Source organism: Manis pentadactyla, chromosome 5 (genome assembly GCF_030020395.1).
Source record: "Manis pentadactyla isolate mManPen7 chromosome 5, mManPen7.hap1, whole genome shotgun sequence".
Lineage (NCBI taxonomy): Eukaryota > Metazoa > Chordata > Mammalia > Pholidota > Manidae > Manis > Manis pentadactyla.
In genome coordinates, this window is record NC_080023.1 from 4941578 (window position 1) to 4964121 (window position 22544).

At 51.9% G+C, this 22544-nt stretch overlaps 1 long non-coding RNA gene across 1 annotated transcript; it reads left to right on the top strand.

The window, feature by feature from the left end:
* Window positions 1-4056: 4056 nt before the first annotated feature.
* Window positions 4057-19785, top strand: LOC118930212 (uncharacterized). Its single transcript, XR_008997680.1, has 4 exons — window positions 4057-5540; window positions 5669-9839; window positions 18976-19078; window positions 19191-19785. It is a non-coding gene; the product is annotated as an uncharacterized LOC118930212 (long non-coding RNA).
* Window positions 19786-22544: the final 2759 nt, after the last annotated feature.

Genomic DNA, 22544 nt, shown 5'->3' on the forward strand with positions numbered 1-22544 from the left:
TCCTGAAAACACTTCAGAGCCTTTAAGGTGAAATGGGTGTCTTGTCATGTTAATGAGGCTCTTGGACCCCACCCCAAGGACAGGGGCTGGAGGTTAAATCAGCCAGTGGCCAATGATTTAGTCAATTATGACTGTGCCTTGAAGCCCTCCCAGAACCCCATGTGGAGCACATGGGTTTCTTGCATCTTGCTTCTCTGGGAAAGAGCTTCCACCTTGGGAAGCCATAAACTTTCTACGTGCCACGGAGCCAGGCCCCAAGGTCCATGAGGATAGAAGCTCCTTTATTTGGGACCTTGCCCTATGGATCTCTTCATCTTGTATCCTTTACAGTATCCTTTATTAAACTGGTAAGTATTAAGTGTTTTCCTGAGTTCTGTGAGCCACTCTAGCATATTAATCGAACCTAAGGGAAGATTGTGGGAACCTCCAATCTGTAGCCGGTAGGTCAGAAGCACAGGGTAACTGCCTGGGGCTTGTGACCGGGGTCTGGAGTGGGGGGTGGAGGGCAGTCTTGGAGGACGGAGCCCTCGGGAATCGGGCTGTGTCAGAGACCCTTCCATTGTTACAGAATTGCTTGGTGTTGTGTGTGGGAAGACCCCCTGCCATGCACACGCACATTGGAGTCAGGTCTGGAATCCCAAAGGTGTACAATTGCTGTGTGTAAGAAAACACACACATGGCTTTTGCCCTCCATTCCAGTAAATAACCTCCACTAACACGGGTATCTCACACACATCTAAATGTGTAGGCATAAATCGTGACCTCTACACAGACGGTCCAAGGTGGTCTCACTGTGACCTTTCTGTGACGATGAATAGCAAACCCATGAAGGTGGCAGACAGTATCCATTGTCCTAGTTACCCTTGAAGATGTTCCATTTGACATTAATACCTGTAAAGAGCCTATGTCTCCTTTTTCTAGACTTCCTGCATGATTGGCATGCTCTTCCAGGGTGGGGAATATTGAAGGTGGTTTGATCTAATAGTGATTCCTGAAATGCTCTTACACAATTACTTGAAGAACATATTTTAGCTGCACAGCATAAAACGTGACTCACCTGTCACTTTAGGACAGCTGTGGAGGGAGTGGACCTGGATGTCAGCTCCTTGGTCTCAGCATTCTGCGGTTCCCACCACTGTCCCAAGGAACGAGATGGACACAACGCCTTGTGTCCTTATCCCAGCCGGCACCTGTGTGAGCTCTTGTAGCAGAGAAAGTCCAAAACAGAAGATGTCACTGTTCGTTTCTCAGGGCTTTCTAACAAATTAGACCAAAAATAATTTATAATTTCAGGCAGTGGTATTTTTCAGCATGTGTCACTCTAGAGAAGGCCAACCAAGAACGTCTTTCCCTCTGAGGGTGTTTGGGTTCTCTTCTCTCAGAAATGGGGTCTTGGGCAGCAGGGCAGTTTTCTTACACACCCCCACTCACCCTGCTTTTTGCCAGTTATTGCGGCTGGTACATTTTGGGGGTCATGTGCAACAACTTAGGGTTAAAGATCCTCTTATGGAGAGTCCTCTAGTTGAGAAGAATCTTCCTATAAAAAAGTGGACATGATTTGAAGCTATATTATGCTATAGTGATTCAAACAGTATGGTACTGCACAAAAATAGAGACATGGGCCAGTGGAACAGAATAGAGAGTCCAGAATTAAACCCCTGCATACAGGGTCAAGTAATAATTGATAAGGGAGCCAGGAACATCCATTGGGGAAAGGACAGTCTCTTCAACAAATGGTGTCGGGAAAACTGGATCACCACACGCAGGAAAATGAAATTGCACCCTTTTATACCACTCACAAAAATCAAGATGTATTAGACTTAAACATAAGACCTAAAACCCTAAAATTCCTAAATGAAAACAGGGAAGAAGCTGGTTGACATTGATACCTTGGCTTGCTTTTTATGTTTTTGGATATGACAACAAAGGAAAAAATGAGTGGGATTAAATCAGATTTAATTAAAAGCTTATGCACAAGAAAAAAATCAAACAGAATGAAAGAAACAAAAGAGAACAGTAACCTACAGAATGGTAGAAAAACTTTGCAAACCATATGTTGGATAAGGAGTTAATATCCAAAATCTATAAAGAATTCATACAGTAACAACAACAACAAAAACCCAAACCAAACACTCTGATTTAAAAATGGGCATAGAAACTAAAAAGGCATTATTCCAGAGAAGACATTCTAATGACCAACAGGCATTGACAAGGAGCTCAGCATCACTATACCAGGGAGATGCAAATCAAGGGCATGACAAGATGTCATGTCACCTGTCAGGATGGCTGTCAACAAGGATACAAGATAAGTGCTGGGAGGATGTGGAGGAAAGGGAAGCCTTGTGCGCTGCTGGTGGGAAGGCACATGGGTCACCCACTATGGAAACCAGTATGGAGGGTTCCCAGCACAGTGAAGATGAGAAATGCCACACGACCAGCAATCCCACTTGTGAGTGTACATCCGAAGGAAATGACAGAGGACCAACACGATCTGCACTCCCTCGTTTACTGCAGAATTATTCACAAGAGGCAAGATATGGAAACAACCTAAGTGTCCATGGGTAAATGGATATAGATGTGGCATAGATAGATAGGTAGACATTAGAATACTATTCAGCCATGAGAATAAAAAGGTCTGTCACTTGCAACAACATGGATGGAACTTGAGGTCATTATACTTAGTGATAAAAGAGAAAGACAACTAGTGTATGATATGTGGAATATAAGAAGCTGAAATCATAAAAGCAGAGTATAATGGTGGTTACCAGTGGCGGGGGGGTGGACAGGAGGAATGAGGGGGATGTCTAAGGGCACATACTTGCAGCTAGTAGATAAGTAAGTCTGAGACCTAATACCCAGCACAGTGATTAAAGACAACTAAACTTACTGAGTGACTAGACCTTAATTGTTCCTGACACTAGAAGTGATGATAATTATGTTTCTGACCCTGCAGAGGTGTTAGCTAATGCTACAAGGGTAATCATACTCTTATATCAACAAACATATCAAAACAGCACACTGCACACTTAAACTCACTTGAGGTGTTGGCTGTCCAATATATCTTAATTTTTTTGAAAAAGTTGGAAGGTTCTGTGAACCTAGAGGAGGAGACTTAACCTTTCCCTGAATGCAAGTTCCTATTGGGAAAAAAGCACTAAAATAGAGAATCTATTTCATTGACAACTTGGAATGCAAACTTTCACTTTTATAAGTTTGGAAACAAAAGACAACTTTGTTAAATAATATAGTTTTCCAAAGCTGCAGGTGCTAACTGCAAACTCAATTTTTGTCCTTGAAATACAAAAACAACTTCCTAGAACTCCTAGGCGGGAACACTACTGTCCTGATGATTTGTGATGAGCAGAAATGACCAATCTTGGTAAGGGTTTTTAAAATTCTAGAACAGATGTGTTTTTCTAGTCCAACATTGGGGATTTCACACCAAATGTCTCCTGAGAGGTGGATGCTACACCCAGGAACCCACCCTCATGCATCTCACTGTACACGCTTAAGAGACAGGTGTGGACACGCGCAGGGTGCTGTGTCCACTCACCATGGGAAGAAGGCTTGATTGGCCTTCTGATGACCTGGATGAACTCGCTCCTGTGGACGTGATCGGATGCAAGGAGCTTGGTTTTGCCCAGGACAGGAAGCTGCGTCTAACCCTTGTGCGGTTGTTATCCCAGGTATTTTGCTAGGATGCTGCACAGTGCGGGAGGCCTGGGCAGAGGGTCCTGGCGGCTCCTACTTCAGCAACAGTGGCTTCCCTGTGTTGCCTTAGAAAACACTAAACATTTTCTTAAATACTGAAAAAAATATAAAATGTGAAACGAGATGCTTTAATCTGTAAGTCTTATAATAATAAAATCTACTTTCATTTCTATTTTAAAATGGGAAAAAGCAGTCTAGTTCCATATGAAAGGGTAAGAATGGGACATGGTTGAAATGGAGTTAGAGCAGCACTGGAGGCCAGGGTCCAAGGGCAAAGAGGGCGCCCGGTCCCTGGTCACGGTTGGGGAGCTTCCCTTCTGTGGATTAGTTTCAAGCCATCCCCCCCTTGCGCTTTGAAACCCAAGGCTCCCGCCAAACCCCAGCAGCTCCTCTGAAGTGGGCCAAAGGCAGGCAGTGCGCTGACGGCACGTGGCCTGCGGGGGTCTGGGAGACGCCGCCACGGGGAATCGCTGCTTCACGGGGTCACTGCCTGGAGTCACTGTCACCGGGGGTCGCTACCGGGAGGGATTGCTACCATGAGGGGTCACCCGAAGACGGATCACTGCCTCCAAGTGCTCCCGCCCGACCCCGACAGCCACGCCCGCAATATTCCCCACCCATATCCCCACTGCCACCTCTGGGCGGCCCATGCGTCGTAACAGTTTATTTGGGGACCCGAAGGCAACTGGGGAAAGGCATCGCCACCCAGCCGGGCTTCCCACTGATTGGCTGAACGGGAGAAAGGCCGGCGGTAATTGATCTGGCCGGACGCCTCGGGAGCGCATGCCTCGCGCCCAGCCTTCTTTCCGCCAGGGGCCGGTGGGTCAACGCGATTGGTGCAGACGCGTAGGCCCGCCGCTGACGGCGCCGTGGCGTCGCTACCCGGCCTGTCCCGCGTTGCTTCGTCTCTCCCCACGTGATGTTCTGGCCTGAGTCAAGATGGCGGTGCAGGAGCCCGCCCACCAGCTGCCCATGACCCTGGAGGTGCAGGAGTACCCGACACTTAAGGTGGGGTCTGCGGGGCAGGGCCGCAGTGCCTGGTGGCGCTCGCCAGCCTCGGGTACCCGGGACACCGGGAGAGGAGGGGCAGGGTGGGAGGCGGAGCGCGGCCTGGGGGTCCGGACAGGGTTGGGCGTTCGTCCCGCTCTGCCGCTGGTTCTTCTGGGCACGTCGGCTGCCCCTGCCCGCCCCCGTCACCCCGCTCCGGGCTTGTGGTCACCCTTAGGGGCACACAGTGGCACCCCACGCACGACCTTCAGTGGTGTGTGTCAGCTTCCTGAGCAGCAGCCAGGTGGCGGCCGGTCCAGGCAGCCGCACCGTTGCCCTCTCCCCCTGCCCCTGGACACTGCCCGCCTGGTGTCTGGGCCGGGCTCTCAAGCTGCGCGTCAGCCTCCAGCCAGCTCAAGGCCTGCAATCCGCACCGGCTCAGTTTGCTAAGCTGTAAATAGGGGTAATTCTTGCCTGCCAGGATTTCTACAAGCGTTCCATGAGGTCAGGGAATGTCAGCCGCCCTCTGAAGTACCCATCTAACAAAGTCTCCTTGGCTGCCCCCACCTGGCACCATCCCTGCATGATCTGAGGCGTCACGCTGCTCTGACTCCTACAGGCAGAGGAGAGAGTGGTTGCTGCTCTGGGCGTCCACCATCCACACCCTTCTTGTGTGGGCAGGCCACCGCGTTAGGAAGCCGTGCTCACCTCCCACGGTAGCAATGGGGTAGAAGGTGCTGGGTAATGGTTTCACAGACCCCTTACGGCCAGGGCGCGGGCTGATGACCTGGGTTCTGCCGGTCCCGTGCACTGCCTTGGACTTTGACTAAGAAGACAGCGAGGTAACAAACCTCGCTGGGGACAGGGATAGGGCCGGGGGTGGAGGTTGGGGGAGGCAAGGTTTCCCAGTGGTGGAGGCGCCGTAGTCCGCACTGTGGATTTAGTTGGTGCTTTCCCTTCCCAACCTCAGAGGTGCAAAGGTCGGGGTCCTAAAGTGGTGTGTCTGCAAGCAAAGTGGTATGATTACTGGACCTGAATTTGTGTTTTCAAAGGAACAGCAAGGGGGCAGTAGCCCCCAAGAGCTCGGGGACCCATAATGTGTTTCTCCTGCTATCAGAATTTCAGGACCAAGGACAGCAGCTGCCTTGCACCATCGCGCCCTCTGGTGGCCACTGTATTGGAAAGAGCAAGACATTGTCTGGGGCCCTTCCAGCTGGTGAGCCGGGTCTTAGCGAAGGGTGGACTCCAAAGGAAGAATGGGAGAGAAGGGCAGCGAAGGAGAGGTGCGTGTGGCAGTGGCAAAGATCCCAACCTAGGCAGAAACGCTCACTCCGAATGTTCCCAACTGCCTCAGTTTACTTGATCGCGTGACAGGTGGTGGGCCCAGCATCATGTGGAACCGTATTTACTCACTCAAACCAGGGGTCACTGGGATTCAACACGATCCATATTTCACCACACTGACGTCACCCCTTCCCTTTTCCTCTTGCTCATATTCCTTTCCTGGAGATTTTACGTTGAAATATCCCTTTCATCACAGCGTGCATCGTCCTTACAGACAGTACCTTGTTCTCATCAGCAAAGCAACAGTAATTCCTTGGACTCATCTGGCAGCGTCCCCTATCGAATGTCCCCTCACTCTGCAGCTGCCACTCGCGGGGTGCTCAGGGTTGGTTGAATGGATGCTTTGGTCCTCGTCCGCATCTCCTCAGCTCCGCCCCAGTCCAGCCGCTGACGTTGTCTTTCCTCGCCCCAACACCATAAATTCTTGACTCATTGCATGTCGTGCAGCTAGTGGCAGGAGCTTGGACTGGGTAACAGATTTGGTGAGCCAGCCAGGAGCTGCTGCTCGTCCCCAGTCAGGGGTTCCTTGGGTAAGTCTCTAGCAGCTGCCAGGACTATTTGTTCTGGGCTCTCCTCTGATCCGCCTGAACAGGCCCTAGCACCTGCCTAATGGAGCAAGGGGTCAATAGACTCGACATTTCAAGTAGGGTTAGTCGCTCTTGTGTGTATGACTGGAAACCCCCTTCCCTCCATTGGGGCTTTTTTTTTTCCTGTAGAAAAGTTGTTTTGTGTTTGATCGGGTGACCCATTGGAGAAGGGAACAGTTGTTAAAATTGTAGGGGATTTGTGAACTGGTTCATTTGCATTTGTTTTTGGCTATTGGCATTTGTTTTGGGCCCATTTGCATTTATTTCTGGTTTGTTAACATTTCTTTCTGGTTTATCTGTATTGCTGATTTCTGTGTTCTCTGTACTGTTACTTTCAAGAATGGGGAATGCACCTTCTGTCCCCATGGGAAGCCCATTAGGACATATTGAATAGAAAGTCAGATAACAGCTTGAACATGTAATTAAGGTGATATCTTATTGTAACACTCCACATTCCTAATACGTATTAGAATCAGGAGAATGATGGCCTTTAAACAGCTCACTAAACTACTGTACTGTTTTATAATTGGAATTGTTTTGTGTGAAAACAGGGAAAGATGATAAAATCCCTTATATACAGGTGCTCATAGTGTTGCAGCATGATAAAAGGAAATGGGATGATTGCCACCTTATAGTGTAAACACCTGTGAAGCAACCACAGAAAAAGCCTGTTTTGCAGGGGGGAGAAATGGTGGACAGAGAGGAGGGAGCATTAGCTCAAACTCTGAGTCCACCCCCAGTTTGCCATGGTATCCTTGCCTTTACTGCCCCCCCACCCCCATTCTAGGGCCACCATCGGTGCCTCCGCCACCACCACTGCTGCCCCGACACTTAGGATTGGGGAGCAAGAAGCATCCACAAAAAGGCAGGAGCCTCCCGGGTGGTAGAAAGGGAGTAAAATTCACAGGGCATACGAAGGGGTTCAGGAGCTCCCTTGGATTAAGATATGTGACTCAAATTTCCCCACAGGAGCCCCAGGGAAAATTTACAGTGGGGAACAGATGATTGACTTTTTAGCATATGCCCCACCAAACAGGAAAAGCTTCTGAAATGGCTAAAGCCCTTCTGAAAAGCAAAGGCTTTAAAATGCCTTTCTATGCTTTAAAATGTCTATTCTAAAACTTTCCAGAATGTGAAAACTAACCCAAATGTTTTTCAAGTTCATGTGATCTGGGAAAATATTTTTAAAAGTATTAAAGCTAATGTTTATTGGCTTATTTAAAATAGACATGCCTTTAGAGTTAGTAGCAGTAGAATGAAAATCTTTATTCTGCCTGGGTTTACTTAAAAGGCATATAAGTTGCTGTTATCTGCTAAATATTTTAAAAAAGTAGTTTGGGAGAATGGTTGACTTTGTCTCATGAAGTTTTTATGGATAACACATAATTATTAAGAACAAGTAAATTAACTAAGTGTGAGTGAAGTTTTAGGTGAACTTTTTAATAATTATGTGTTATAATATGCATACCTGAAATAGCTTGAAAATCTTTTTGGTAGCCTGAAACCTTAAAGTTTCAGTAAGCTAATTAAATTGAGCCAAGACAAAATAATGAAACATTAAGTACTGAACTTATATAAGGCTTATATACTTTTGGCTTCCTTGTTACAGAGAAATGAAAGATAAATTTTGGTCTGCTAATAAATATGTTTTATACTTTATTGGAAGATTGTACTGTGAAGAAGCACATGTTCTAAAAATTATGAAATGTCTTCATAAATTTGCCAATCTAAAGAGTGCTGCTGTGATAGTTCACAATTACTTAGTTTTAACTAGGAATAAAGTTTCCAAGGATTAACCGTTCAATAAGAAGACGTCACCGTGTGCAAGAAAAAGAGGATTGTATTGTCAGTAAAAGAAGATGTAAGAAATGGAGATGCCTTTTTGTTAAATGAGAGAAAGAACTTTTAATATAAAAAATTAGAATTTGCTTTTCTTCTTGTTAAAAGGATCAAGTTTTCTGGAACTACTGGTCTGCTCTTGATGTTAAGAGATTATGAAAGGTTTTTCTTTGCCTTAAAGTAATTGTTGTAGCAGAATAATTTCTTGTGCTTCATGTTGTCTTAACCAGGTCTTTGATTACTTAAGGAAGCTGAATCTTCTCAATACTAAGAGAGCTAAATTCTGCTAGCAACGATGTAACCTTCTGCATTTGCCTTTAAAATATTTTATTGTCATGTGGATTAAAATGAGTGGCTAGATGTTGTTTCATAATGGTCTGTGATCGCATTTGAACAAACTTAAAACTTATTTCAGAGTTTGCAGCAAACTTCCCAGGGTCAGTTCTAAATGGAGTGCCTTACCTCTGGGTGGCTCTGAAATCTTTTTCAGAGAACGCTGGGACATGTCAGGATTTTCTCCTCATGGAGGGGTGATACTAAACTGATAAAACTTACCTATTGAGTACATTGATTTATATGAGGAACATTGTTGGGTAAGTAATGCTAAACCTTTTTTGATTAAAATCATATAAAATATGTTATTAAAAGAAATGTTCTGGAAGTTATATAAAACTCATAGAAATCTGGTATGTCCTGATGTTATCACTTGTAATTATAGTTACTGAGATGTTATGCATCACAAAGATAGCCACATTTCTTTGTCGGCTGCATTATAATGAACTTCCGTCAGATGTGTAACTGTGGCCATTTTTCAGTCTTTTTACAGGCAGTGGTTGTTTTACTAAGATGCTCCTACAAAAGGGTCCCCACAAAGGAGCTTCATCTTCGAGGAGATTCATGAAAATGGCTTTTGAAAAATATGGGTTTCTGATAACCTTAAGATCATAAAAATGAATGGGGTAAGTGTTTCCAGAACTAATGGAAAAACTGGACTTAAACAGGACAAAAAATTAACAATGGGACTGAACGAATTAAGGGAAGTGACTGTGATTGTTATGGCTCTTGCTTAAAACATTGCTGGCTTTCTAATGTTTGCTTTTCCAGACTGAAGAAAACTGTTTCTCAAGCCTTATATGATTTACCACAATTTGGGAAATTATTCACTTGTAAACAAAACGTGAAACGTTTTTCTTCCTGAACCCTCCAGAATTCTGAAGCTCTCAGTGAGTATTCTAACTTTTATGGCCTGTACCCAACCTGCCGCCAGGGGCTGACCGGTCTGCCAGCATGACGCACCATTCCCAAGGCCACTGTCGTTCCCTGGTGTTGTGGACCAGGCCCTCAGCCGTGGCAGTGGCCAGCTCGGCCCTGGTGAGTTGAAGTCCACAGTTTGGGCCCCTATCTCCATCTCTGTTGCCTGTGTATGGGGCCCAGGAGCAGCTCAGTGGTGGCTGGAGAAGAGAATGATGGGGATCCTAGGCAGGGGTCACATCTGTCCGATGGCTGAGCCCTCTGGGCAGGGAGGACAGCAAGGGAGGCCGCAGAGCTCCAGCCCCTGACCACCCAGTGCGTGACTGCCAGACCGAGGACTGGAGTTAGTTTTTTAGAAGCAACCAAGCAGGTGGCATTTGCTTATAGGCAAATGAAAAAACAATCTGCGTATCTCTGCTGGCACAGTGAGCCCCAAGCCCTCAGTGAGCAGCTGTAGAGCAGTGACACTGACTGCACGCTTCGGAGCAGGAGGAAGGCAGTCTGCCGTTTGCTTGCTGTTTGACTCAGGCAGGTCACTTAACCTCTCTGTGCCTCAGTAAAATGCAGGCGACAGGAGCACCTATTTCATGGGATGCTGGGATGACAGCAGTTAATGCAGGGAGAGCCCTTGGAGAGCACCTGCCCCACCCCGCCCCAGCCAGTGCCTCCATGCAGCCGGGGTTCTGCAGACGGGTGCCACTGCTTGGTTCAGATGAGCACTTGCACTTACCCACTTGGGAAGGAAATGGCTCGGGGCTGTGCCTGCTCAAGGGTCAGGCTGGTGCAGCCCCATGGGGCCCAGGCTCAGAGGCAGCCTGTGCTTGGGGTTAAGAATTCTGAGTCAGACTTGGACTTTCTAATCATTTTATCCTTGTGTTTTGTACGGAAGTCTAATAGAACGACTGAGCGCATGCCGGGGGCTTGGAGCCTTGCCTCGTGTGGCCCGACTCCGGTTCTCAGCTGCCTCCAGGCACCCGGGGCTCCGCCTTCCCTTGCCCACTTGGCTTTTTGTCTCAGTGACCCCGACCATGGCCACTGTCCACCCCTGGTGGGGCCTGGGAATGGGGGTGGGGGCTGGGAGAGTCGAGGTGGCCTCATGCACCCCAGGGCACCTTGTAGTGGGGCCCGGCCGTGGCCACCCCGGCCTGGGCGGGCAGCACCCCAGCAGGCTTCTCGTCCAGGAAACCCATGTGTGCTCTTGGGTGGCAGTACCTGTGGTGGCCTCTCTGCTGTGGAAGGGGAGATGCCTGGCACCTTCCCTAGTCCTGGCTGGGCACAGCAGCCTGCTGGCAGGAGGGAGGGACACTGGCAGCTTGTATCCACAGAGGCCTCCAGCTGCCTGCCGGGAGAGTCTGCCCACCCCATGCCATTATCTCTGTGCCCAGGGGAGCAGAACAGTAAATAGCAAGTAAGACACCATGAGGTCAGAAGTGAGAGCATGAAAGTAAGGAGAGAGCTTTATGTTGCGGATTTTCAAGCTCGCATTCCCTGATTTTGAGCAGACGGCTCTGGGTCTTACCCTGAGCCCCCAAATTATGTAGCTGGTCCTGGGTTGGAAGAAGGTAGGAGAGGACTTAGACCTTTCACTCCAACTGTTTTCATATGGCATCGTGTTTTTCCAACATGCTTGCAGGCCTGTATTCATCTCACACACACGCTCTGGGGTTCGGAGCCCAGTGTCTGACTCCCAGGCCAGCCACCTGTCAGGAGCCGTCCTGAAGCTGGCCTGCCCCCCTTTTAAGGAGTGCCCAGCAGGACAGCAGTCCACCTGTCCTTTCACTCACTCACACGCCCAGTCATAGAAATTCACCAGCAGTTCCACTTGGACATTACAGCCAGTGCCTCCATACAGCCGGGGTCCCGCAGACGGGAGGGATGATGGGCCACAAGGCTTTCTCAAGGTGGGGACACTGACACTGAGCAGGGACGGCAGCGTCCCAGGTGGGAGGAGTCCCCCACACCACGGCAGAGATGAGAGTCAGGCGCACAGGTCAGGGACCGGGACAGGGTGCCGAGTGAGCAGGACGGGGTGGGCGGCATGGGACGCTGAGGCTGGGGGCGCAGCAGGCCGGTCTGGGCTCTGAAAGCCAGCCTCAGGCGCCCACCCAGGCTGCGCCAAGCCCTGCTCTCTGCAACACTTGGCCCCACCTTGCTGGCCGCGTCCCTGTAACAGGAGCAACACATGAGCAGAGGGAGCCTGTCCTGGGAGGAGCCCGGCCCGGGGCTCTGCCATGGCAGCTGTGGCCTCGGGCAGTGTCTTGCCAGTGGGTTTCAGCCCCGGGCAAGTTCGCTACAGATTCAATGTGACCAAAGAAATTGATAGCAAAACGTTCTTGGGGTGAAAGAGTTATTCCCGACTTTATTTCCATGTGGCAGGTCAGTCACTAGAATCCGGTTCACTCAGAGTGAGTCTGCATATAGCAAGCCGGGCTCTGCCTCTGGGCCCCTCTGTCTGCACAGCCGTCACACACAGCCGTCCTCTGGGCCTCTGTCCTTGGTGCTGCCACCATCCAGCCTCTGCTGTCCTGCAGCCTTGCAGCCCTGCCACCATGTCACCCAGAGCACTGGGTGGAGCTCTTTATATAGAGTCAACAGCCATGTACTGCCCACAGGTGTGCAGGGAGCTAGTCAACCAGGGCCAGGTGAGAATCTTGGCTGCAGGAACCCTCATTTTATCCACACTCCACCCCTCCAGGATCCTCTCTTCTCAATCTATGTGCCCTCAGTCCTCTGCAATGGTCCCTGTGCAAGGAAGCTCGAACATTGTTCTCCAGCCTCTCCAGCAAAAAGTCTGGCAGACACACAGGCCGGACTCGTGGCTGTGTCTCTGGCCTCTGCCTCTTTGGTCTTAATGGCTGGAACTGCTGCTCTGGTTTCAGCTGTTGCCATAGCCCCAGTAAGATCCTATTGGGCTTCCCGTCTAACTTCCTTCCATCTGCTCCTGCCCGTATCAAATCAACCCACATCTGGGTCCTCATAACCCTCACGAGCCCCCCTCAAATTCCTCCTGTGAGTAACAGGTCTCATTTCTTTCCGGGTTCTCATTGCTCCAGCTACCGTACGTGTCACCTCGCATTTTGTAATCGCTGCCTCAAGGCGGCTGCACTGTCAGGGAAGACAGCTTTCCCACCTGATCCCGACAGAACAATTCCATACGCCCCTAAGTCCCACAGCCCCCGGCTCAGCCTGAGGACAGGGGCGGAGCATAGGGTGCTCCACGGCCTGGGGAGGGGGCTACTCCTCTCCTTGGGGAACTTTCAGCTGCTGGTCTGTATTTGCTTTACAAGCGCGGGGCATGCTTTCAATACAGGAGGCGTCAGTGCCTCCAGCACCACCCCTTCATCCTTCCCCAGCGCCTCCATTTCCGGGGCTGATGGCACCTCTCTCTCCCCTCCCCCAAGTGCCTCCTCTGCTACAGCCTTTACCTTTTCTACCGTGCCTCCCAGCAATGCCAGCTCAGTCTTCAGCAGCTCTCTTACCTTCAGCTCAATGCTGCGCAGCTGACGTTCTCGTGCCACCTCCGCCTGGGCTTCCCTCAGGAGTTCGTCCTTTTCCTTGATGGCCTCTTCCTCCTCCAGAGCACCTGGCAGCGCTGCCGTCTCGTCTCCAATGGCACCTTGCTGCCGGCGCTCTCGTGCCGCCTCCTTCCGCATCAATGCCATCTCCATCCTCAGGACATCCACAGAGGTTTGCAGCTCGTATTCTCGTGCCGCCATTTCTTGGGTCTCCTCTGTGGACCTGTTTAATACTGTGAGAAGCAGCCAACCCCCAGCCCCCGCTGCCTCACGGGCAACCTGCTTCTCAAAGGCTCTGCTTACTATACCAAGGGCCACCCCTACTGCTGCAGGTGTCACCTCCACTTGCCTCCTGTCCTGGGGTGGGGCCCAGCCCTCTAGGAGGCAAGCCACCTCAGACCACATACCCACTGGGGAACCATCCACTGTCTCCCCATTCACGGGGGCAGCCCTCTGAAGCACTCCTCCCGTAAGGGCAGCTTGTCTTTCCTTGGTCAACAATGAACCCTGCCGACTCGTGTCAATTATCTTGCCGATGGGTTTCAGTCTTGGTCAAAGTTCTCTACGGATTCAGTGTGACCAAAGAAATTGACAGCAAAACGTTCTTGGGGTGAAAGGGTTATACCCAAGTTTATTTCCAGGTGGCAGGTCAGTCACTAGAATCCCGTCCACTCAGAGCAAGTCTGCATGCAGCAAGCCGGTCCCTGCCCCTGGGCCCCTCTGTCTGCACAGCCGTCCTCTGGGCCTCTCTGCACACTCGTCCCGCACAGCCGTCCTCTGGGCCCCTGTCCTCGGCGCTGCCACCACTCCAGCCTCTGCTCTGCTCTCCTGCAGCCTTGCAGCCCTGCCACCGTGTCGCACCCAGAGCACTGGGCGGAGCTCTTTATATAGAGTCAACAGCCCATGTACAGGTGTACAGTGAGCTAGTCAACCAGGGCCAAGTGAGAATCCTGGCCACAGGGACTCTCATTCTATCCACAGGCAGCTACTTACCTTCCTAGTGCCTCAGTTTCTTCATCTGTGAAGGGATCACCAATAGCAGGTATGGGGAGGAGCTGAACACACAAGACGCTGCCTCGTGGTTGCTCCTTACGGTGACAGAGCGTCCCCCCACCTCTGCCCTGTCCCTGCGTCCTCTGTACTCGGGTACCACCCGAATAGGCCGCCTGAGAGAGGAGGATGGGAGAGCAGGGGTAAGATCCCTGGCACTCACCATGGGCCTGGCGGGGGAGCCTTCCATCTGGGCAGTGCTGCCCCGCTGAGCAGGATGACCAGAGGCCTGGAGTGGCCGGCTTAAGGCCACGTGGCCAGTCGGGGAGCACGCAGGATTCAGTCCCGCCGCTGCTCCTGTTCCAGCCAGAAAGGGACCCGTCAGCGGCTCAAACCGCACAGAGGCCCTGGTCCAGGGGAACCTGAGCAGAAAAGCCGCGCCTGGGCTCACGGCCCCAAACACCCGAGGCAGGAAGTGCAGATCCAACTGCCCATCGCTCCACTGGGTGCTCCTGCAGGCCCCTCGTGTGTGGCACTGTCACAAGGCTGTCACTTGGCAGCGTGGCTTCTCCCAGGAGGGGCAGCGGCAGGCCTGATCCCGGCCTCTCACAGCTGGCCTTCTGCGGGAGGCCGGTCAGGGGGCCCCACCTGCACTAGTTCACCTCATTAGCTTCCAGCTGTAACTGCACCTGGCACCAGCACCCGCAGTCCAGCAGAGGCGGGGCCGCTGTGCCTGTTTCGGGATGAGACACGCTCAGAGACGGGGAGGGGTTTGCCCAGGTTCTCAGAGAGGCCAGGGTCCCACCTGGTTCACTGAGGTCACTCCAGATCCTTTATTTCTGAACCTGGCAGATAAGCCTGAGGCTTGTCTGCCTGAGGCCTCACACAGGCCTCGCCCTGCTCTCGGAGTCCTGCTTCTGGCCTGCGTAGATGTGCCCTCCCTTCCTGGGGCCTGCCTACACCCAGGGCTCTCTGCAGGACAGATGTAGCCTGGAGGCTGGAGGGGCTGAGGGGTGGGCACCGTGTAGCCCAGCACTGACCTTCAGGAGTATGGAGGCTGGTGGGCCCACTGTGTGCACACAGGCACCAGGTGGCTCTGTCTGGGGTGGGGAGAGCAGGGCAGAGGTGCAGGGCAGAGACAGGCTGGGCTGCGGTGGTGGGCTAGGGCGTGGCGATCCAGGGACCCCACTTTCTGAGGCCGACTGGAGACCATAGGCACCAGGCCTGGCAGCCGCCCCTTCCTGCCCCCACATGCTGCTGCTGGGCTACCTACGGGCAGGCGGAGCAGCAGCTCTTAGGAGAGGGTGTGGGCACATGTGGGGCACCGGGTGCAGACATGGTGAGGGTGCTGTGTGCGGGGTGTACCGGGCAGGGTTCAGGTGCCGAGGCGAGGCCTGCAAGGGCTGTCCTGCCCTGCTATGCCGCACCCTCCCCACAGTTACCTGCTCTGTGCCCAGTCCCCAGTGGGGACCCCTGCCTTGTGTATCCCACGATACTGAGAAGAAACCAGGGCTTGCAGAGCGGAGGCGTCTGAGGCAGAGAGCTCGGCCATGCTGGGACTCAAACTCGACTGTTGGACGCTGGCCTGACACCATTCTGTGTCCTGCTATTTTATTCCCCAAACCCTGCCTGCCGGGGGCTGAGGCCGCTGCTCTCCCCTGCCCCCATGAGCCTGGACATCCTGTGGGTGGCTCTAGAAGCCAGTCCCAAGGAGGGAGGGCAGAGGGTGCCCCCGGGAGTGCGTCTGTTGGACGGCCCGCCTGGAGGGCTGACCCTCTCTGGGTCCGGCTGCCTCACTGGAGGTGGACAAAACCTGCCCCCCCAGGACGCCACGGTTCCTGAGGCGCAGCGGGGGTAAGCGTGACTAAGCCCTGCCCTCCTCCCAGCCGCCCCAGGACAGGCGGCAGATGGGGTGACCCGGGCCGGGGGCCACTAGCAGGGGGTGAAAGGGGAGAGTGGGGCACTCTGCGGCAGCCGCTGTGCTGGCCCTCCCACCGCACCGTGGCCCCGGCCTGGGCCGCCTGCCAGCCGTCTCCCAGCGTGCTGGTCCTTCTACACCCTCCCAGGACTCTGCACAATTCTGTTACCCCCAAGCCAGGCCACTGACCCTCCCTATTCCTGGCGTTGGAGTTCCAGCTCCTTCACCCCCTCCTCCAGGAAAGTCTCCTGGCGCCCCAGGAGCTCTCAGAGCCCCACAGAGCTCTTCTGTGAGCCGTCCCCGCCAGGGCCATGGCCTGTCTGCACGAAAGCAAGCCGGGAGCAGTACCCGCTCCCCTGGGCTCAGGGTATCCCCAGGCCCGCACAGGGAGCTGCGGAAACACCAGGCCGACTGACGTCCAGCCACGGCCGTGCACCCTCACCCCACCTACCCGGCCTGGGCAGAAAGAGAGGAGGGCCCCTTGGGAGCACCGCACAGAGTGGATGTGGTGGGTCAAGTCGTCAACTCCCCGGCTCCTGGGTCTGGTCACTAGATGACCAGCAGGGATGGACAGGCCCCAAGCGTGTCTGGGCTTCTGCTCCCTGGGAGCAATTATAGAAAGTCACCCACTGCCCAGGGTCCTCTGTTCAGGGACCTGCCCAGCCTGGGAAGCAGGGTAGGCCGGGCACAGGGACCCAGCGGGAGGACTGTGCAGCAGGAGGGGGCCTTGAGTGGGGCCAGGAGTTACAGGCCCACAGTGCGTTAGGAGAGACTCGGAGGCTTGGAAATCACACCTCTCTGTTCATAAACTCACTGGCCCCATTCGTCCCAGACTGTCCCCTGCCCCCCAGGTTGGCTCAGGGACCATGCTGCCTCATGGGGAGGGCAGGCCCCAGGAAGTGAGAGCGGCCACTATCGCAGACGGTGGCGGCCAGATGGCCCCGGAGACAGGCGGCCTGTTTGCTCCCTGCTCTACCATAACCAGCCTCAGCCTCACCAGTACTGTAGGGTGGCAGCCCCTCCTGCCCCACTGGCACGTGGGTCTGCTCAGGGACTGTTGGCTGCCCTGTGGCTGCAGGCTGTGGCGGGAGAACGGGCAATGCTGCAGGGGAAGGACATTAATAACAGCAACGGCTGGTCCTGAGGGAGTGTGTACCTCGGGCCAGGTCCGATTAAAGTGCTAAATGTCTGTGAAGTCAGATAAACTCAGGTAGAGGTGGGGAATCTCAAGGGCTACGGCTCGGTCAGGTTCCGCCCCCCTAGCTGCTTCTCCCTCCGACTTCCTAGCGACGGAGACCAGCCACAGACTCTCGGATTCTCAGTTTCCACACTTGCAAAATGGGGATGGTTTACACTCAGACACTGACCATAATAACAGCCCCTAACGTGTAGGGAGCTTCTGTCCCACATCATCTTCATATGATCCCTGAGCAGTAGTTACTCATACTTGCCATTTGACAGAGGAGAGGGAGACGGCCGGGGAGGCTAAGGAATCCTCTGGGCTCGCCCAGCTGCCGAGTTACCAGCCTGGCTTCGGATCCCCATGGTTTGCTCTAGGGCTCCTGTAGGGTCGAGGTCAGATGAGTTCCGTTCCCACACGGTGCCTGCTGCACAGGGCAGGTGCCTGGCAGTGGTCCTTGGGGGCAGGCTGCCCTGGGAAAGGTCAGTCCTGCCACTGACCCAGAGGCCCCACCCACCTTTTGCCAGGTGAGCTACCCATGTGGCCTTAGAGGGAGGAGGGCAGGTATCCACATTGGGTCTCTGTCCTGCCACCAGGGATGGTGGGGTGGGGGTGGCCACATGCCGTTATTTCTGGGAGTGGGGGTGAGGGAGCTGGTGGGACGCCAACTGCAGCAGATCCTTTTAAAGAAAATTGTGCCTTATCTACAAGAGCCCCTGACATGTACTGACTTCCTGGTGCTTCTGGGACACTAGTTAGGTAGCACCCTGCCCATGCACAGCTTGCGTGACCAGTGGAAGAGAGTTTGGGGCCAGCTAGGGCAGGATTTCACGAATCAGAGAGATCTCCCCACAGAAACTCAAGGGCCAGCATGGTTGCCAGCTGTTTGCTTTGCAAAGAAAGGAGTTATAAAAACAGGATCACTCTATCACCATCATGTCTTAAAAGACTGTGTTAATGCCAAAAAAAGAGAACAATCAGAAAGAAAGTAGGCTGGTAAATTGAATACCTTTTTCTTTAATGGAAAAGTCACAGCAAGGTCCCTGCTCTCCTAATTCTTCCAGAGTCTTATGAAAACAGCGATGAACAGGGCCTAGCAATGGGGACATCTAGAGCCTGAGGTTCTGAGGCACTGTCCACACTTTGGGGAAGGTGGACAGACAGACAGACTGGGATCAGGAGGCTGGGCATTGTGCTGGGTCCTGCAGATTCAGGATTAAAAGGACAACCAGCCCCTCTGAGATGTAGCTTGCTTATCTGCAAATAGGGGTCACCTCCTTCCAGGGCGGCGCTCAGCATAAAGTGGGGCAACAGATATGAATGTGCTGCAGCTCTGCTGCCCATACAGGAAGTCCTAGATGTCATCTTCTTTGCAGGCTGTGCTGCCCGGATGGTCCTGCAGCCTGGAGCCCCTGGGGCTGGATTCTGGGGATGTGTTGGGGGTGGTGGGCAGCTGGGAGCACAGTGAGCCTCGTGGGAGGGTCCTGAGGACACCTGCCAGAAGAATCAAAATGCAAGCTGTGTCCCCCCAGAATATACGTTGAAGGCTTAACCCCCAGCACTTCACTGTTTTGAAATAGTCATTCAGATGTAATTAAGGTAGTCATACTGGATTAGGGTGGGCTCTAAACGCCAGGAGCATCACCCTTGTAGGAAGAGATCCCCAGGTCAGCGCCATGTGACGACAGAGAGAAGCTGAAGTGCTGAAGCCACCAGCCCAGGAAGCCACGATCGCCAGCAAGTACCAGCTGGGGAGGTAAGGCGGGCTCCCCCTGTGGGTGTCGGGGAGCACGACCCTCCTAACACCTTGATTTCAGACTTCTGGCCTCCACGAATGAGATGATACAACTGTAGTTTTGAATCCCCAGTTCGCAGCACTCTCACGGCAGCCCCAGGAAACAAATACACACCCAGCTTTGCCACAAACTGACTTGCGCTGATCCTGCTGTAACGTTCTGCCGGCATATTCTAGAACTCAACTATCTGAACTGCCCCAGTGTAATAGTTGAGATGCCTTGAAAGTTCTCCCCTGCGGGTTACATCTGTGTACGCAGGGCAGACAGGGGCCGTTCTTCAGAAATCCGGGGCTCTGCACTCAGCCTGTTGTGAGTTAAGTGCTCCTCTGTGTCACCAGTGCCGAGACCTTGGCCCAATCAGGTAACACCTTTGGTCCCAAATAGCTTCTTCCATGAACGTGGCCATAACTGTACTGCCTGAAGAGATGTGCGGATTTGGTGGACAGCACAAGTACCTGGGCAGTCCCTGATTCTACGGCAATAAATGCTTGAACTAAATAAAAATACCAAATCCCCCAGTTGGTTGGTTCATTCAGTAAGTGAAATCAAATTTCTGTTAATATCATAGGTTCACATCACTGAAGAGATTATTTATTTTCACCTGTTATTTAGATATGTAGGAAGAGAATAACTCAGTTATACCACGTTTTGTACTTTCTGAAGAGAAAAAGTCAAAGGGATGTAAGTTATTTTTTTCTTATGTAAAATAAATTTGGTGCTCATGAACATGATTCTACTTTTGTATTCTTTAGCTTCCTAAATGTAAGAGGCCCAATTTATACACCCCATCTGTATTTGAACATTTTTAGACTGCCTCAAAATTAGTGTTGATTTCATTTATTTTCACCAGAGATTTGCAAAATATTTTCCTAAGTTATTTTGAGCTGTAGATGATTCAGTAAGGGAGAGAATGGGTGGTCGGCAGAGTGGGTGCTTCCCCACGTAGACAGCTGAGCCAGGCCGGGAAGGGCGAGGGCTTGCAGGGGACCGTCCCTAGCCTTCCCCCTCCAGCTGCTCCACTCCCACCCCTTCCGGGGTGTTCTGTGTGCGGCCTTTTTCTGGGAGTCTGCACTGCTGGAGGAAGGGAGCTGAAGCCTCTCGTCTTGATTCAGAGCCCTTTCTGGACTGGCCCGGCCTTTCTCGCCCTCACCCTTGTCTCACCCACTCAGAGATCCCTCCAGCTCCTCATGGAGAGGGACAGAGCGCGCCAAGAGGCGTAGGCTGCACAGCCAGGCTGGTCGTCATAGGCCTCTGGTCAGATTCCTGCAAGCTTCTCATTTCCTAGGAAGCCTCTTTTGCTCCCTACAAACCCTCCTTTCCACCCCGGCGGGGACCCTCCTCTGGGTGCCCCTCAACCTCCTTGCCCCCTGCCTGCACACCAGCTGCATGAAGGCAAAACTCACTTCTGTCCCCACTCTTTGGACAGGTCCCACCTCATCCTGGGGCCTGTTCATGAGACTGAATTGAAACAAAGCCTCCAGTAATGCAATTTATGCATTAATATCTGAGGTTATCAAAACTGGACATGTTCATAGAGTAAATGCTTACTAAATATTTGTGAATCAATGATGAGTGAGTGAGTGAGTGAGTGAGTCAATCAGATATTCTCCTTTGGAAAATTTTCTAGCTCCAAGATGTAATCAAATTATATTAACTGCAGCATTAAAAAAAAAAACCCTCACACTCAGAACAAAATTATTTATATTATTTTTAAAAGTCCCCAAGATGTAATGAAGTGCAGTGACATCCCGCCGGGGTGGGAAGGAGGGTTTGTAGGGAGCAAAAGAGGCTTCCTAGGAAATGAGATGCTTGCAGGAATCTGACCAGAGGCCTATGACAACCAGCCTGGCCGTGCAGCCTACGCCTCTTCGCGCAGCTGATAGGACCAGCTAACACTGTTAAATCAGAATCTTTAAAGTGTGGCTTTATCAGGTCTGATTTCACTGGGTTTTATCATAAGATGACATATTTACTTTTGAACTGAACTGAACTGAAACCTACAGTTCTTAGGCACTCACCATATGTCAAGCCCTGCCTCAGGTACTTTTATGTATGTGACATCATTGCACGGAGCCCTGGGCCCAGGCTGTGCCCCATCCTCAGCCTTTTCCTCACCACTAATCACCACCCACCATCACCAGCAACACCATTAACTTTCTTTACCACCATCATCACCACCACCACCAGAACAACTAGCATTTATCAAGCCCTTACTCCATGTGAGACATTGGTCTAAGCATTTAACATATTTTTCTCAATTATTATTTTCTCTATTTTTACAGATAAGGAAACAGATTAGGATAAACCCAGGGACTTTCTCGAATACACACCTAATGAGTGTCAGAGCTGGAAATCAAGTCAGATGCTTGGTCTCATTCATTCATTTGACAGATATTATCTGAGATGATGTCCTGTGTGTCAGATGCTATTCCAGGGATTAAGGGGTACAGAACTAATAAGACACAGGCCAGAGGTTTCCATCCCAGAGTGCATGTGTGTGTGTGTGTGCATGTGCAAATGTGCATACATGTGTACACACCTGCATGTGCATATGTACCTATATGTTTGTGCATGCGTGCAAGCAACCGTGTGTGCATGGACATGGGTGTGGCAGGGACACAAACAATGAAGAAGTAAACAAACAAAGATAATTTCAGAGAGATACAAGTGCTGTTACGGGCCCAGGGTGGTGAGACAGAAGGGGATGGGTGGAGCTTTGTGTCTGAGCAGGTGATACTGACTACAGACTGGAAAGACAAGAAGGGGGAGATCTCAGGGTGGTGTATCAGGCAGACGGGACAGCAAGTGCCAAAGAGTCATGCCAATCACAATCCAGCCATGTTCTAGGAGCAAATTATGTTCAGCAGTTATGTTTAACACTCCCTTTTGATAGGCGAGAAAACTGGATTCCAACCAAGGAAAATAATGTGCCAGACAGTGAGAGCTGATCATGAGAAGAACCGGTTTAGGGTTGGAACTGCGGAGCTTGTAGATGGACCTCACTTAGTTTATCAGTTAACTATCACTGTGTAAAAGACCACCCCAACGTTTAGTGGTTTAAAACTGCAATCCTGGATTTCCCCATAATTCTGCATCTGTGCTGGGCTCAGCTGACTCGTTCTGCCGCTGGCCAACCTGCAGTTACTCAGTGGCCTCCAACAGTCGTCTGGATGCTGGCTGGGCCTGGGCGGCCCAGTATGCACCCACCAGATGGTTAGAACAGCTGGAGCCTGGTCGAGCCTCTCTCTGCCTCCACATGGGGAGTCCTGCAGGGTAGCTAGCCTTCTTTGCCTGGCAACTCAGAGATGAGAATGGGCAAAAGGGGAAGCTTCAAGGCCTCTGAAGTCACCCAGGGTCACTTCTGCCTCTTTCTATTGCTCTAGGCAAGTTATGGTCCAACCTGGATTCTATAGGAGTGGAAATGGA